This window comes from Camponotus vicinus, unplaced genomic scaffold, assembly GCF_025532165.1.
Source record: "Camponotus vicinus isolate PSW18456_S1 unplaced genomic scaffold, iyCamVici1.0 SCAF_8, whole genome shotgun sequence".
Taxonomy (NCBI): Eukaryota; Metazoa; Arthropoda; class Insecta; order Hymenoptera; family Formicidae; genus Camponotus; species Camponotus vicinus.
Genome location: NW_028141980.1, coordinates 12071212 through 12085435, shown reverse-complemented (window position 1 = coordinate 12085435; position 14224 = coordinate 12071212). Strand labels below are relative to the sequence as shown.

General features: G+C 28.1%; 1 long non-coding RNA gene across 1 annotated transcript; it reads right to left on the bottom strand.

The window, feature by feature from the left end:
• Positions 1-7785: 7785 nt before the first annotated feature.
• On the bottom strand, positions 7786-12048 carry LOC145975289 (uncharacterized). The gene is made up of 3 exons (XR_014439939.1): positions 11988-12048; positions 10668-10804; positions 7786-7957 (listed from the first exon to the last, which is right to left on the bottom strand). It is a non-coding gene; the product is annotated as an uncharacterized LOC145975289 (long non-coding RNA).
• Between the last annotated feature and the right edge of the window lie 2176 nt (positions 12049-14224).

Below are 14224 nucleotides of genomic sequence, written 5' to 3'. Positions count from 1 at the left end.
ACTTAAAAATTTAGAGACGAATCGAATGGGTACCCCTATATCAGTAAGATTGATTAAAAGAAAAAAAATAATTAATTTAAATGTTATAAGAATAAGGAATCTAGAGAATCTCTAGAGAATTAATCTAGAATTAATTATATATTTAAAATTATTTCATTTATTTTATTTTGCACACTATTCGAATTGAAATTTTTTAAATCTTGCTGTTATCGGGTTCGATTCGTCTCGCGCGCGCAAACGGTACCCCAAATTATGTGTTCGCACATTTAACACAAACTCCAATGATGCATGTATTTTATTATTTATAAATATAATCGTTCGTAATCACATTTCTATAAAAAAAATCGTTATATCCATTTAATTTTCAATGAAGAAATATATTTCTTAGTAATGGAAGAACATGTTTTCTGACGTGCATATCAATTTCGTGAATTGAACATAATGACGAGGGATAATTGTCGTTGATTTATTACTGAAATCATTGCTATTGGGAATAGTCCGGAAGATCCGGGATTCGTTCCCTCCTACAGTGAAGTTCCCGACGTTCAATGGATCACTTAACTTTTCTTCGCAGATTGATCTTACGAAATCTGATGTAGAAACAAGATGTTAATCGTTCTCCATTTTTAAGAACGCTCCTCTTTTTATCGGATATTACCGGTATGTCACTCGCGTATCTGCATTTGAATATTTTGAATATTATCGATTTATTTATTTGTCGTGTTTTATCGCGAATTTTAAATCGCGATTTATCTTATAAAAATTCGCAAATATATCGGTCGGTGAATTGTATATTCGCAAACATTACAGACCTCAAATGTTTGTCGAAGCATCTTCGATTTTCTATATTTACGTGACAATAGTTATATCGCGCTCGTGTTTATTGAGAACTTCGATTATTATATTATAAAAATTATACGTATCGCGATCAAATATTCCGCATATTATCGATTTATTTATTCGTCGCGTTTTCTCATGAATTCAAATCACCGTTTATCTTGTAAAGATACGTAAATGACAGTGAGTACTATATTCGTAAATATTACAGACATCAAATTGTCTGTCGATATATCTTTACATTTATGTGATAATAATTATATTGCGCGCGATTATAATGTCTATTGAAGCTTCGATTATTATATTATAAAAATTATACATATCGCAATCGGATATTCCGAATATTATCGATTTATTTAATTGTCGAGTTTTCTCGGTAATTTTAAATCGCGATCTTATAATTTAATCGTTGACTTATACATCGAAGCTTTGTCTCTCTTTCCATGTCTTTGAATATTGTATTTAATAAGTCCGCGCAAAATGCGCCAGTAATGTAAATACTTTCTTCTACAATCGTAGAAATGATCAATAATTTTATTAATGACTCTTTTGATCACGATTATTTATGTTATATATAATTACGTTACTTTAAATTCTATTATTGCATATTATTAATAATAAATGTCGCGTAATTAATCATCGCTAATCATTCTCGGCTAATCATTCTCGTTTTGGACTATGTAAACATTTTTAGTAAATTTTATATTATACGTATATTTTGGACATTTTCGTGTAATAAATTATTCCATGTAATAAATTATTTTGTATTAAATTTCATTTCGTGTAATAAATTATTCCATGTAATAAATTATTTTGTATTAAATTTCAAATAATATTTTACATTAACGTTTTTATTAAACCCTGTATTGAAAAAAAATAAAAAATAAAAAAAATTTTTCCTCTTCGATATATCTCTACCTTAACAAAGGCATTTGCCTGGTGAGGAGGTTTGAGTACTCTAATGAACCTAAGAGTTATGCCGGCGGTAACACATGCCGATATTCATATAGACTATTCTTATATTTAAAATAATCTTAAGTATCTTAGATTGCTTCTTAAGATTCCGTTTAGTTAGTAAAATAAGTTATATAATAAGTTATATAATAAATAGTTATATAATATTTTCCAACTTACTTAAGACGATCTTAAATATAAGAGTGAATTATGAATACTGGCCGTCGTTACCGGCAGGGACACCAATGCCGGACAGGTCGAAGGGGAAGAGTTAGACTAAGAGAGATACCAAAAAATTATTATATTATTTATTCATATTAATTATTTATTATATTAATATATTAATTAATATATAATAATATTTATTATATTATTATATTAATATTTTTGAGTAAAATGAAGCAAAAGAGACAATAATCGAAAGAATAAAGAAAAATAGACTTCAGGAATTTGAATATTTGTTAAAAATGCCTGAAAACAACAAATGGCCACAGAAAGTATTCCGATGGACATCACAAGAAGAAGAAGCGTTTCTACAGTTTTTTAGGATGAGGCAGTGCGACAGTTCATAACAATCCGAAGACTCTAAGAAAAAGATGCATTGGACAGAGACGCATAATGATTAGACATATAAAAAGACAGCTTGCAAAGAATTATAAAATTTACTAATAATATAATAATAATATATTTTGTAATTATGTTATACTTTATTATTAAGTACATTGTATTATATAATATAGAGCATTTTAAATATAAAAAATATCGCAGCAATGAAGATTTTAATAAAATATTATGTGATTACAATATATTATAATATTATATATATATATATATATATATATATATATATATAATATTTTATATTGTTAATCGTGCTGAGGAAGGATCAAAGACGATCCGAAATATTCGTTATTTTTGTAGTTTTTTAGTTCGAAATAAACAACAATTAATAAAAAGGAAGTATTGTTTTTTTCCTGCGCTTCAACTACCGCGCTGTGGCATTTATGTGCAATTTTGATTTAATTAATATGAAATCAATTTTTATGAGCGAAAATTATTTTTTATTGATATTTATATAGAGTCAAATATAATTCGTTTCCGACGTTTCATCTATTTTTCAATCATTTAAATATAATTCAGATTAAAAACGCGCATTTTAAAACGTCGAATGGTAGAATCGTCTAAATAATTAACATATAACGAAAAGCTCCAAATAAAAGATACATTAATCTTTTAATAAATAATTATGTAATTAATCTGTATAATCTAAAATATTTTTCTATATTTTAATATTTCGCGCATATATTTGTTAAAGAATGTAAAATATTTCGATGATGAACGGACAATAACATCTTGGCCTTGGTGGCGTAAACAACAGCGCGCTAATATTTACATGCCACGACTTTGGTATTATTCGCACAATGACACTCGAGCAAAGATAGTGATACAAAATACTTTGTATATTATCGAATTAATAATTAAATGATTATTATATATCATGACTTCAATTACATTAATCTTTCGATCTTATAATTCGTGTTAATATACATATATTATACATATATCAACAATGAAAATAGCATTTAACAAGTAGTATTGAATTTGGCCCGATATAAATATCGAGCGAATACGTCCCTCGTGTGTTCTCTATCTCTTACAATATAATAAAGTGCATTTCTTGTATAATTATTCCGCGATGAGGCATGCCGTGCAAGGTATCTCACAATCGTTCCATAATTATAATTAGTCGTATTTTCGAGAGTGAGTGCCACAAAAAAATAACAAAGGACGAACAAGGAAGGAAAAGGATATTGGGAAAGGCATATAGGACAGGCAACATACGGAGTAATGAAATTGCGTGGTAAGTGATTTATAAATTTTTTATATATTATTCATATTATTTTTTCATTTAAAAAATTACTATCGTAAAATATTATTAAAAATATTATTACCTGATTAGTAAAATTATGATTACCTGATGGATATATCGTTACGTTTTGAACGGTTTCAACGAATCTAAAATAATAAATTATACTTTATCATGAAATATATTTGACTATATGTATTATTAAAGAAGTAATTTTATTCGTATCACTATCTATATGTTATTGAAAATTCATTGCCGAAATATGTATTTTACGTACTATAAGATATGTATACAGGATGTCTGATAACTTTTTGTAGTCCCGAAGTGTGAAGGTAGATTGGCTCAAATTAAGAAGGAAGGTGCTCTGTTTTGCAATATTAGTAATAATTAACGAAAAATTAATTAAAGAAAATCGGCCAATTTGGGTGAGGCAACGAGAGTCGTCCGATTGTAACCTTATACTAGGCGCGCGACAGAGAGTGGGGAAGGAGTGGTGAGTTCGGGCAAATTGTTTAATAAATAATCAATTTTAATTAACAAATTAAAATACTTCTATAATTTAATATTACGCGATAGTGTATATTTTATAATATATAAAATATTTCGGCAACGAATTATCGACAACACGGTGTTCGACTTTGGCAATATAAAATATAAACAGTAGCGCGCTATACGTTACTGCTTTGTCATCATTCGCACGGTGACTCTCGAGTAATAAAGTAGTGATGAGAAACGCTTCGTATATTGTAATTTTTGTACTAAACACGATTACAATTAGTATCGAAATATAATTTGCTATAAATATTAATAATTAAAAATTAATTAATTTTTGATAAACGACATGAAACTGTATCGCAACGATAAATATTTATCAAATCGTAATCATTCATTACTGCGAATAAAAATTGAAACAGGGGATACATGAAAGAGGACAAGAAAATTAAATATATTATGATCTTTTAATCATCGATGCTTATTATAATATTTCTTTAACAATATTAGAATTAAATATATTTTGACCAATGCTTTAAATTTTCTCAATTCTGGTTAATTAAACAATATACAATTTAATCGAGAATCGATTTAATGTGATAGGAATCCAACATATTAAATAATCACATCGATGTTTGCAATCTTTACGGACAATAATTATTATTTTAATACTTAGAGTCACAAATATATTCCATTTGTGTTACTTTATCATTTTACTTGACAATCTAAATATAATTTGGGAGGGGGGGTTGTGAAAGAACACGAAGTAAAACAATCAAATTATAGATGCAAATAATTAGTATAACGGAAGACTTCATGATGAATAGTTTAATAAATAATCAATTAATCTTAATTAATAAATTAAAATGCTTCTATAATTTAATATTCCGCGCACGAATATTTATATTACAGAAAATATTTCGGCAACGAGAGAATTATCAATAACACCGTGTTCGACCTTGATAAACAGTATCGCGCTATTGTTAATACGTTACACGGCTTTATTATCATTCGCACAGTGACGTTGAGGTTGAGTAGTGACGTGAGAGGCGTTTCACATATTATCAAATTCTTTCTTTACATAGTCAACCTTGGCGATATAAACAGTACCGCGGTAGTGTTTCTGACTTACGATCATTCGCTCAGTGGCTCTTGAACAGTGAAGTAGTGATGTGAGACGTTTTATATATTATCAAATTCTTTCTCTAAACACAATTGCAAGTGTAACGAGGAACTTTTCTGAATGAGTGTAAGTGTAACAAGGAATTCAAATGAGTGCAACGAGGATTGAAGTGCCACGAGGAAAAAGCGAAGAAAGAAAAGGAAAAAAGGAGGTTTTGGAAGTGGATGGATCAATGAGATATGATGTGAGTCATTAATATAAATTATTTATCAAATTCATTATTTATTATATTGTTGTGCCCCCGCGTCCCGTCCCGCTGGATGTATTCGTTGAATTCCTTCGAAGAAGATCGTTTCCGCGCGCGTTGTCAAGATGTTGTTATAAACAACGACTGTCAGAGACTCTGAGCCCAGCTGTCAAGCTGTGCGAACGCGCGTCTATATGTGATCCGTTTTACGATTATTCTGAATTCTTGTATGTTACTCGCGGTTTATTAAAATTCTTGTGCACCTTAAATCGCGTTATTATTTACGAGTGCACGAGCGTCAGCGTATGTCGATTGTCGCGCGTGTTCGATATATATCGTTCCGCGGATGTAACAATATATAAATTATTTATCATTAGTATATATTCAAAATATACATATTTCACGTTTCGTTTTATTTCTTTGTTAGTGATTCAATAGTGATTTTAAATTGTAATATATATAATACATATACTTACAAAAAATATTCCATTTTATTTTAAAATAATTAAAACATTTATAAAATTTTTATTAATTTTTATTTTCAGATACTTATATTTTACAAAATATTTCATATTAATATATTTACTTAAATATTTCATATATAAAAAAATTGAAATTTTTTTATTTATCATATTTTTAAAAGTTTATATGTATGAAATATAAATTATTTTGTAATTACGCAATTTATAACATTAAAGTATATCCATTTGAAAGTAAAAAAGTAAAAATTAATTGCGCGCAATAATTAGTTTTAAAATCAATTATTTTGAACATTGCTTTATATAATAGATTTTCTCTTATCTTTTATATTTTTATTTATCGTTCATATTTGCGAATTAAAATTTACATAGTATATTACAAAATAAATTATATATTATATTATATATAAAATTATATATAATATAACCCTCCCATGGGGTACACCTTGTCGCGGTGGGAGGGCTTAGTACTTGGATGATGCCTTGAGGTTTATTTTAAATTTTTTAATTTAGGATAAATCTCAAGGAGCCTGAAGGGGAAGCTAAGTACCTTTTCGCGTCGTCGGTGCCGTCAACGTGTCGCGGACGGCGGCGTTTCGTTACCGCGTTTTCGCGTTTAGCTTTCTCGCGTCATCGCGTTTTCGCGCTTCCGCGTTGGACTTTTCGTATAAAAATCCCAATTTCATTATTGTCACGAGTCTCTACTTCCGATGCCAACTAACTAGGATTTCGAGTTTGCACACGTTGCTATGCAACGTACACTCGTGCTTCGTGCTTCGTCAAGTAATTCGGCCCGAATTAGTTAGAACTCGATCGATTGCTCGGAATGGTCGTCAATGGGTCCCTTCTCTTTGCTCGTCTACAGCCACACGCACTGCGTGTGTTAACCCTGTCGAGGAGTCGAGTGGATTCCCCTAGGCACGATTTTCGCTCGGTAAAAGGGGTTGCCTCCCCATTTTCTAAATTGCTGAATGTTAGCATTTAAAAAATGTGGGTATCCTCTTCTTTTGCCGTCTACCAGCCTGGTGTAGCCATATCCTGCATTGCGGGAAACTTCGTGTTCCGGGCGAAGCACCTGAAATCGTGCTTAGCGGGTCCAGGTTCGGTACGAGATAGGATAATTATGCGCGAAAAAGAGTTGGTGAACTTCATTTTCCTCTATTTCCGTCAATCGTTTCGTCTTCTTTCCGGTTTGGGCTTAGTCCTTGCTCGTTGTATCGTTGCATTCCTGACCTGTTGGCTCGAAGCTGATTCTCATAAGTGAAATGGGATTTTCGCTCGTACCGAAACCGGGAGTGCCGTTCAAAGTATATACATATTAAGTATGTACATCGCGCGACCAAATAGAAAATTTTTTATCGTATCGAAATAGTGCGGAAACCGTTTAGTATCGCGCGTAAAAGTGCGAAAATAGCGATATAAAGATATCGCTCGTGAGTGCGGGAGTACCGTTAAGTATCGCGCGTCTAACTGAGAGGAGGAGGAGGCCTAGGAGAGGCATCAGGCTCCGGCAGAGCAACCTTCTGGTAAGCAATTTATTTATTTGTAATTATATATTAAATATTAAATATATTTATCATAATTTAAATTAAACAATTTATCGTAACAATTAATTTGATGTTTTTATTTATATTTTTTTATTTATATTTAAATAAGAGAGAATTAAAGAAAAAGATTTTTAAATTAAAGCTATAATCTTGTAAAGGTGTAAGCTCTTATAAGTTATAAGAGAATTATTAGTAACGTTTTTTAAAATTTATAGAATTATTTTATTAATCTGCTATTATTATATGCATCAAATATAAAATTCAATGTATACAATAATTTTTGAAATATTAATTATTTTGAACGCTGCTACATTGGAATCTTCTTTTGTATGTTATAGATCGATGCAACAACCCTGATGATCTGAGAGGAGGAGCAGGCCTAGGATAGGCATCCTGCACCGGCGGAACAACCTGATGGTGAATATTATTATTTATATATTAATTGTTATAAATTGTTAACTTGTTATAAACGAACAATAATTCGATCTTATTATTTAAATGTATTAAAGAGAAAGATTTCTATAAAAGTCATGTAATATTTTCTATTTAAAAAACGGTTTCAAAAATAAAATTTTTCCATACGTGTTTATCTGCTTATTATTTTACACATCGGATATAAAATTCCGCGCGATAAAAATTTTTTAAAATATTAATTGCATTTTGTAAGCATTATTATAAATGAATTTTATATTTGTATGTTACAGACAACTAGCTTCGATAACAACAACTCCGCTGTTGCGCATCAGTGCCGGTGAGTGAAAAAAACTTTTATTTAACTTTAAGGTAATGGATTCGTAGAGATTGCAGATGTAGATGTAGATGTAGATTGTAGATTGTAGATAAATCCGTTGCCTTAAAATGGATGAGCTAAGATGGATTAAATTAAATAAATTAAATTAAATAATTAAATTAAATTAATTAAATTAAATTAAATCACTTTAATAAGTTCTTTCGAACTTATGCTTTGCATCCATTGTGAAAATATATTGAAATATTAATTAAAAAAAGAAGAGATCAATAAAAGATTTTTTTGTAAAGATTTTGTCTAATTTGTTAAATAAAGAACACGCATTAACAATTATCAATTTTATCAATTTTTAATGCTAATTTATTCTTATAATACGCACTTATCTTCTAATTGCTCATAGCTCATCCATCGTAGAATTTGTTTGTAGATATTGTTTTTAAACTTTACTTTAACTTAATATAAAGCCAAATGATTAATTAATTAAATAATTTGTAACATGATAAATACACACATTAATTTTATATTTTATTATAAAATATAATTTATAGAAATTTGTAGTAATTTGGCTTTATTTCAGTTAAAATAAAGTTATATTCAATATTTAACGAACGATCGTCAAATCGAACGATCGTTACTAAATGAGCGTAAATATTTCACGCTCTTTTGCCGGTAATTATTCGGCAAAAGAAGGAGTAATTATCTCCTTCTTCGATCTCTGATTAGAGATCGAGAAAGAAAGTGGCCAGGATCAACGAAAGGTAGGTTCAACTGGCCTGAAGAGTACGGTTAGGGTACGCGGTTAGGGCACGCGGTTAGGGCACGCGGTTAGGGCACGTGATTAAAATATATACATGATTAGGTGAGGTGATGATTAGAGATAGGTTCCTCAAATCTCGAATAATTTTAATTAATCAGGAAGTAGGGTTGTTAAGGCTATTAAGTAAAATCATTAAAATTCTTCTATTAATATTAGGGTTGTTAGGGCTCTTAAGATCATTAGAATTCTGTAATAGTAGGATTGTTAGAGCTATTAAAATTATTAGAATCCTTTAATAATAGGGTTGTTAGGGCTATTAAGTAAGATTCATTCTTTCTTTTAATATTCCAATAATCCTAGGGGTAAATTAAAATTATTTTCATTAAATTGAATTTATTTTTAAAAACGTTGTAAAAATAAATATAACATGTTTTAAAAATAACAATGTTTTAAAAGTGAAATTTAAATTATCAAAATTATCTTCAGAAATATTAAAGAAATTGCATTATTATTAACGTTTAAGAAATCTTAACATGTTATATTTTATTTTAAAACTTAAAAATATATGTGTATTAAATCAAATATAATATTAAATCCAAATGTTTAATGCTATCAATATCAAATTATTATATCGATGTTATTAAATATTTGAATAAATCGAATATTATTATTTGATATTAATAGCATCATAAATTTGTAAATTGTAAATTGTAAATTATAAATAGTTATAATTGTATTTTAATTATAATCTAACATTGATATTTAATTGTAAAATACAATACAATTATGACTATAATTATATTATATGAAATTGTATTTACGATTGTAAATTCTTATGTAAATTACACGAAAAATTATCGAAAGTATACGTATAATGATTACATAATAGTAATTAACATAATAGTAATTCATTAAATTAAAGTATTTGTTTCTGAAGTATATATTTTTGGAATATTCATAAAAGAGTAACTGTTTGAATTTTCATGTCAAAGAGTCATTAATAAATTCGGAAAATTTTTATATAAAATGTAAAAATTCGATGCTAAATTAATGATTAAATATAAGCATTATAAAATTTGACGGACGCCTTCGTTACATAATCGCGAGTCAATTATTATAAATTTAATGATATATGTTTTGATTAACTTTATTTATTTATGAATTCCATATCGCGCGGAACTGAATATTCTTAAACTAAATTATTAAATTATGATTGCGAAAATACCGTGTTCTTTCCGCGTTCTCTTCGCGTCCTTATACAAGATTATCATTTTAACAAAAGAATTTTATCGCTGTCTCTCTCGTCAGATAATATTCCTAAATATTGCTAATTAAATATAAAGAAATGTCGAATAAGAGAGTGAAGATTCGATGTGATAAATCAACGATTAAATATTAACTTTACAAAATTTAACGATCACCTTCGATATTATAGAATCGCGAGTTAATTATTATGAATTTAATAATTTGTTTTTTCAGTTATATTTGTATTTACGAATTTTGTATCGGAAAATACTCATACATAAATTAATAAATTATGGTTGCGAAATCACCGTGTTTTTCCCACGTTCTTTTCGCGTTCTTAGACGAGATTGTCGTTTTAATAAAAGAGTTACCATTGTTCCTTCCGTTAAATAAACGTTAATGAAAGTTGCGTGGCTCGTACCGCCGAGGAGTCGAAACGATTTTTATCATGGAGAATTATTTCTCACCGGTTCTTGTGAGATCCATTCGCGACGTCTAGTTCGGTGCCCTGTTGAAAATTGGGAATTTTTATTGTAAGATTGAAGGAACTAATCCCAGGTTTTCCTGGCAATTTCCGAAAGTAATGATTTCGGTAGTAATTCAACGACGATACGCTTCTTTAACGTCAACTTAATTTAAATAATATATATTTAGATGAGAGAAATGTATCTTTTCTTTTCTTCGTTAAAAATGTTCTATCATTATTAGGACTGGTATTATTATTGTCTATATATGTAATGCTAGAAAGATTTAATAGTAGATTAAATATGGATATAGCGTTGTGTATAAATTTTAATTTTTCAAGTAATTTCATATTGTAATTAATTTGTATAAATTTTTTGATAAAAATGATTACGAACGAATATATTTTTAATTAATATAATTTGTCTCTTTTGAAAAATTATTTCTAGGTGCTGGGGATATTAACATTAATTTTTAGTTTCTTTTAAGAAACTATTTACAGGTATTGGACATCCATCGCCATTTTGAAATATTAGTTTTTAGGTATATACCATTTTATATATATGTATAATAAAATACATGCACAAATTCACGTATCCAAAATATTTTTATAATTTTTAATAATGTTATATATTATATATTAGCGAAATTATACATGAATGTTACATAAAATGTGCGAATACTTAAAAATTTCGAGACAAATCGAATGGGTATCCCTATATGAATAAGATATTGATTAAAAGAAAATTATTAATTTAAACGTTATAAGAATAAGAATCTAGAGAATTAATCCAGAATTAATTGTTTAAAATTATTTGATTTATTTTATTTTGCATACTTTTCGAATTGAAATTTTTTAAATCTTGCTGATATCGGGTTCGATTCGTCTCGCGCGCGCGAATGGTACCCCAAATTATATGTGTTCGCACATTTAACACAAACTCCAATAATGCATGTATTTTATTATTTATAAATATAATCGTTCGTAATCACATTTCAATAAAAAAGATCGTTATATCCATTTAATTTTCAATAAAGAAATATATTTCTTAATAATGGAAGAACATGTTTTCTGATGTGCATATATCAATTTTGTGAATTGAAGATAATGCCGAGGGATAATTGTCGTTGATTTATTACTGAAATCATTGCTATCGGGAATAGTCCGGAAGATCCAGGATTCGTTCCCTCCTACAATGAAGTTCCCGACGTTCAATGGATCACTTAACTTTTCTTCGCAGATTGATCTTGCGAAATCTGATGTAGAAACAAGATGTTAATCGTTCTCCATTTTTAAGATCGCTCCTCTTTTTATCGGATTACCATGTCACTCGCGTATCTGCAATTGAATATTCTGAATATTATCGATTTATTTATTCGTCACGTTTTACCGCGAATTTTAAATCGCGATTTATCTTATAAAAATTCGCAAGTAAATCGGAAATGCATATTCACAAACATTACAGACCTTAAATGTTTGTCGAAATATTTTCGATTTTTTATATTTACGTGATAATAATTATATCGCGCACGTGTCTATTGAAAGCTTCGATTATTATATTATAAAAATTATACGTATCGCGATCAAATATTCCGCATATTATCGACTTATTTATTCGTCGCATTTTCTCGCGAATTCGAGTCGCGATTTATCTTATAAGGATTCGCAATTGACTCGGACAGTGAGTACTGTATTCGTAAATATTACAGTCATCAAATTGTCTGTCAAAATATCTTCACATTCATGTGATAATTATATCGCGCGCGATTATAATGTTTATTGAGGCGCTTTGATTATTATATTATAAAAGGTATACATATCACAATCGGATATTCTGAATATTATCGATTTATTTATTCGTCGCGTTTTCTCGGGAATTTTAAATCGCGATTTATCTTATAATTTAATCGTTGACTTATACATTGAAGCTTTGTTTATCTTTCCACGTCCTTGAATATTGTTTTTAATAGTTTATGCAAAATGCTGGTAGTGCAAATATTTTTTTCTATAATTTAAAAGACGATCGATAACTTTATTAATGACTGTTTTAAACGTGATTCTTTACATTATTTAAATCTTATTAAACTCTACAATTACATCGATTATTAGAGGGACTTTGAAAATCATTCGTTCCGTTATTTTCTATTAAACGTGGCCACAACACGATTTTTAATTATATTTTAAAGCTTATAGAGCTCATTTCATCTTATTCAGCTAATCATGCGCGAAATAAAATATGTATTTTATTCTCAATCGTGAAATTCGTATAAAGTCGCGTATTAATCGCAAATAAATCGGACAGTGAATTTTATGTTCATAAACAATACGGATCACAAATGTTTGCCAAATATCTTCGTCTGTCATCATTTGTGTGATAATAATTATATCGCACGCGTGTTTATTGATGGTTTCGATTATCATATTATAAAAATTATGCTGATCTCGCAATCGAATATTCCGATTATTGTCGATTTATTTTTTCGTCGCGTTTTCTCGCGAATGTTAAATCGCGATTTATTTAGTAATTTAATTGTTGATTTCGAAGTTTATTAAATCGCGATTTATTTAGTAATTTAATTGTTGATTTCGAAGTTTATTCTATCTTTTCATTTTGAATATTTCCTTTGATAATCTATACAAAGTGCGCCAGTAATGCAAATACTTTCTTTTACAATCGAAGAAACGATCAATAATTTTATTAATGACTCTTTTGATCACAATTATTTACGTTATATAAAACTTATTAAATTCTATTATTACATATCTATTATTAATAATAAATGTCGCGTAATTAATCTTCGCTAATCAGTCTCGTCTGGACTATGTAAAAATTTTTAGTAAATTTTATATTATACGTATATTTTGAACATTTTCGTGTAATAAATTATTCCATGTAATAAGTTATTTTGTATTAAATTTCGAATTATATTTTATATTAAATTTGTATTATATTTGGTCATATATATTGTAATATGTATTTAGCATAAAAATATTATATTAAGCATAAAAATATTATGTTGGTATGAAAATTATAATAAAAATATATAAAAATAATGTTAGCTATATTAAAATGGAACATATGAATTCTTTATATTTTATATAAATGAAGAGACTTAAAATATTTTGCAACATCTATATTTTTCGAGTCTTAATTATAAAAACTTCAGAAGAATCAGTGATTAATTTGACAAATTCTATACATGTATTAATAATTAAATTTTTAAATAATTAAAAAAATGATTGATAAATATCAAAGATCAGTTTACTGCTAATTAAGAAGATTTATAGAAATACGCTTAAAAATGTTTTTATTCCACAGCAGGCATTTTGTGTTTTGTAAATAAAAAGATATAAATATGACAATGAATATAGAAAAATATTTATTTCATCTTTGAATATTACAGTATCTTTCGCGATTGAATAATTTATTTATTATCAATTTACATACATAAGTATCTTATTATA